This window comes from Pterocles gutturalis, unplaced genomic scaffold (assembly GCF_000699245.1).
Source record: "Pterocles gutturalis isolate BGI_N339 unplaced genomic scaffold, ASM69924v1 scaffold11309, whole genome shotgun sequence".
Classification (NCBI taxonomy): Eukaryota; Metazoa; Chordata; class Aves; order Pterocliformes; family Pteroclidae; genus Pterocles; species Pterocles gutturalis.
Window position 1 is genome coordinate 10,290 of NW_010128272.1, and position 4,603 is coordinate 14,892.

Genomic DNA, 4,603 nt, shown 5'->3' on the forward strand with positions numbered 1-4,603 from the left:
TTTTTTTTTTTTTTTTTTTTTTTTTTTTTTATTACTAGTTTATCATCTGAAAACTAAGATCAAGCAAATTTTTGTCTAGAGCTCAAAATCCAAGCCAGACGTAACAGGATTTTCCGAGGACAGGACAGCTGAAGCATTCCACTCGGCACGGACAGCGGGATCCGTCTGAACCGCAGGGACGGCAGGACCAGCTGTCCCTGTGCTTTCCTGCCTGTTTTATTCCAGTGACACTAACCGACCAAGCCCCACTGCAACTGTGTTGATTTTCCCCACTAAGGTCCCTATGTTCAAATTCCAATTACAGCCTTAAAATCCAGGCTGCCCAGGGCAGCCTCCTCCACAAAAGCCTTTTACACCAACGATTCACGTCACTGAAGTCATTTCTCTTCAAGAATGCCATCTCATCCCTTTTCCCCCTCTTGCTTTGTCTTTACTGCCACAGCATTAGGACTCATGGGAAACGCCTGAGCTCCCACCATCAACACCCAACAATTCTCCAATTGCACATTAAGAAACAATTTCCTGTCCATAATCCTTTCACGCTGGAGTCAGAGGTTTTAAAATATTTTCTACTTTAGAAGAAACATGAATTCCACTTTTGCCAAATGAAAAGCAGGAGTTATTAAAAATCATAAACCACCTTTTGCATGAAAACTAGTTGTCTTCTGATAACTCCAAAACACCTTCAGAGAATCAGATCGTGGGCAAGGTAAGCTTGAGGTACTTTGGCCTTTTGCACCCTTTCCTCCCAGGTTGGTTAGGGTTTCTATACCTTCTTAAACATTACTGCCCAACTAGTCTTCAATAGGAGCAGTTATGTTGCTTGCAAAAAAAAAAAAAAAATCCCCTTCCAAATGAGGAGACCTGTGCCGCAGCCCAGGTCACCCTCCCTCCCTGACCATTTATTACCAGCTGGATGCATCCCGCACACCGGAGTTGGGCAGCACCGGCTGGGGAGGGTCCTGCAAACCTCCTGACTGCAGGCTGCCCCTCTGCACCCAGAGCTCCAGCGCACAAATCCCCAGGCGAGACCCTGGCGAACGCCGGGGAGGCTGCAGGCAGGTCCCAGCTCCGGGGCAGGTCCCAGCACCGCTCGCTCCTCCACCAGCTCTCCACACCCCAAACCATGGGGGGCGGGGAACGGACACTTCTGACGCACATTGTTCCAAGGCAGGAATTTAAACCAGGCAAGATTAAAAGGATGATTGATCGGACCGGTTCAGACACACGTCTGATGGCGCAGTAACCGGTGCCTGGCAGCACCCGTGTCCCCCGCGGCCGCCCAAGGGCTGTCCCGCCACCCAGCGCACGCACCAGCACCGAGGCAGCAGATGAATCCTGCTTCTCCCATCCGTTCCCCTCTTGTTAGTGAGCTCTGGATGTCTGGACACTCACTGCAACTGGAAGACCAAACTATTGCTGACGAAACTGAGCATCGTACCTCGGGAATAAACCCAGAGCTGGTGACGCAAAGCCAGACCCGCGCAGCTTGCCTCGGGAGCTGCCAGTGCTGCTGGTAACATCCAGCATCTGGCGAGATCCATCGTAGCAGAGAAGTTTTGATTTGTGAAATCCGCAGCAAGGATGTTGGTTCCACTAAAGCTTAAAAAAGAAAAAAAGTTTCGTGTCGCGGACGCTACAGCCTCACACCTTCTGACAAACAGAGTCAGGGGAATGTCACCCACGCAGCAGTCTCGGAACCGGGCTGGAATCACTTTGCCCCTCTAATGGGATAAAACAAGAAAAAAAATAAATTCAAATGCTTCTGAAAGTTTGTGGTTTGGTAAAAAGTGAAGCCATCGTTATTGATGTGAAAAAGACAAAAGCAGCAAGGATAATCCATCTTCTTCAGCGCTGCAAATGGCCACAGAAGAGGCAGCGTAATGCCCTTCAACAGGAAAAAGAAATTGTGGAGAAGGTAAAGAAGCAGATTTACTGAGTGCCCGAGTTAAGCGGCTGGTGAGGCATTCACCGTTTCGGCTGATGTCCCCGTGATGGTACCATCCCAAACCCACTGGTATCTTCAATAATCTGCGGCAGGGGGAACATTTACAGGGTTTGTATCTGCTGCTGGCAGGGAACAGCAGCCTCCATCCGCCCAGACTGGAAGCAAGCAGGAACCCAGCAAACCCCAAAAACCAGCACGGCTTCATGTATGTGGTGTCGTGAAAACTTACCTGTGGTTGAGGGACCAGGAATTTTCAGAAGAGGTTTCTAGAAGACAAGAATGTGGCACAGAGGCTGGACAGAGTCACTGGGCATCACCTGAAGGAGTTTTATTCTGTCCTGACCACACTCCGGAGCACCAGGACTGGAGGGAGGCAAAGGAACGTGTGCTCCACACCAGGCAAATGGAAAACTGCCAGTTCAGCCTCAAAAAAGGTCAAGTGTGATTAAATCCTACGGACTGACACCCTGCATCCTCACAGTATTTTAGACTATTTTCCCAGACACCTGTAAGAAAAAAAGGTGCCTCTATCCATTCCAGCACTAATAAATCCACTTCTGCTTCATCTCCACGCAAGTGGAGCCCGTCCAGGCAGTGCAAGGCGCACCTACCGAACAGAAACCTGGTGTACAGAAAGAACACAAGCTCCAAACCTAAATTTCTCCCTTGGAAATCCTTGTTTTCCTTACAAATATAAAAATCTCAGTTGACAGTGTGATATAGATGTTCCCCAGATTCTGGCTCACGTGTTTAATATCATAATAAAGCTGGAGAGCAACGGGGGAAAGGAACTTGGCTCTTATACAAGTATTATTTCCACATTATTTCCAGTAGAAAGCTACTTCCATAAACTAAAATCCCTGTGAAAGGTATTTACGGGGTTTGTGGTTATTAAACAAAAAGCAGAAGCAGCCCTTGGCTTTACGGCACCTCCCAAACACTGGCAGAAAATCCACCTCTTGGGCCATACAAGCCTTGCCGAGGGAATGACATTTCGCCAATGGTTTTGGTGAATTCGAGGATGCAACTGACGATAAACACTAAACTTCAACGAATTTGCACCAAACGGACCCTTCAGCTCGAGTGTCAGCTTTACACCAGAGATGCTGGCTGGCTTCTCCAGTCCATGATCAAGTTGCCTTCACCTCAAAGCACGGGCTCCGTCCTGTGCCGTTAGGGGTCTTTCAGAGCATGAATTATTTTCACATATCTGAATTTCTAAAAGTGATGAGTTTTGATCAGGGACTTTCACTTTTATATTATTTTTCCATCTTTTTAGGACTTATAAGCGGAGGGACCATAGTAGCAGTGCAGGACAGTAAGATGTGAGATAGTGTGTGTATATATATTTTTATAAAAAAAAATATATATATATATATATACACAGTCAGTAGGGAGCGCTGCCACCTTCATTTTAGATCAAAATGCACCTTGGTTTGAGTCTTACTGAAACTGGAAAAAAAAAAGAACAAAATAACTCAATGTTGTAGCATATAGTAAAATAAAATAAAAACAGATGGGAAGAACAGCCCAATCCTCCCATTTTAAAATTTTAAACAAAAATTACTCTGTGCAAGTTTTCTAGAATAACTTTTTTGAAAATTCCATTCCACAAGAAGTTTTGAAAGCCTTTATTTACATTTCTTAAAACACTAGGTTTCTCTGTAAAACCAGATTTCCAAAGCAGCTCTAAGCAATACATACAGCCTGACGGCTTTGTTGGGACTTTTTAAAATTAGTGGCACGCAATCTACGCTAAACGCTCCTTTAAGGAATAAATATCTCCCCAGTGAATGTGCGCTGGGAGTTGTCCGTCTTTGTATATTCCCTTCTGATTTATTGTACGTATTTATTTCCTTAAGGAATTTCTCATTTTGTCTCATGTGATAATAAAATTTTCTAGAAAATCTGAAAAAATGGTCTCAGTCCTCACTGCGGCCAGGTGCTCCTCACTAAATGACCCATCAGCCACCTCCCCCCCGCCACAAACTCAGCTGATCCTACTGGAGATGGAGCGGCACGAGAGCACAACGAGACACGGCACGGCACCCCGTGCTCACAGTATCCTTTGCAAACTCACAAAATACCTTATAAATTCTTTCAGGAGTGTTCAAATGCCTCTGCAGCTCTGGGGGCAGCCAGGATTCCTGTTCAGCCACCCAGCAAAACCCGTCGGTCCCCAGCCAAGCACAGAACGCGGTGCGGAGATGCCGCAGGGACTCGTTAGCCTGGGTCTCGATGAGCCTGGGCAATTCCGCACCGTGTCCCATCCCACTGCCTTTGACATGCTCCATTTCAAACCTCCTCGGTTTCCAGGGCAGAGTGGAAGCCGAACATCCCTGCGTACGATGCTCCCAAATCCATGTGAGGATTCGGCCGGTCCTGTGCCCGTGCAGCCGTCCTGGCGCCCAGCTGTGCAACGTACACTTACCTTGGTTTTATAGAAGTTATGTGTCTCACTGAAACTACACAAATGAAGTCCTCTGCAGTCAACAGCGAGAGACAAGCACTGTTACGAGCAGTAAATCTCCTATTTTAGGAGCAGACGTATCGTCTTCTGAATTCTCTTACTGATGGGCTTGGACTGGGTGCTAAGATTTTTCATTGCTTAACAGGATAAATCCCACTCTAAATTACAAGTCTGAGCAGAGATAT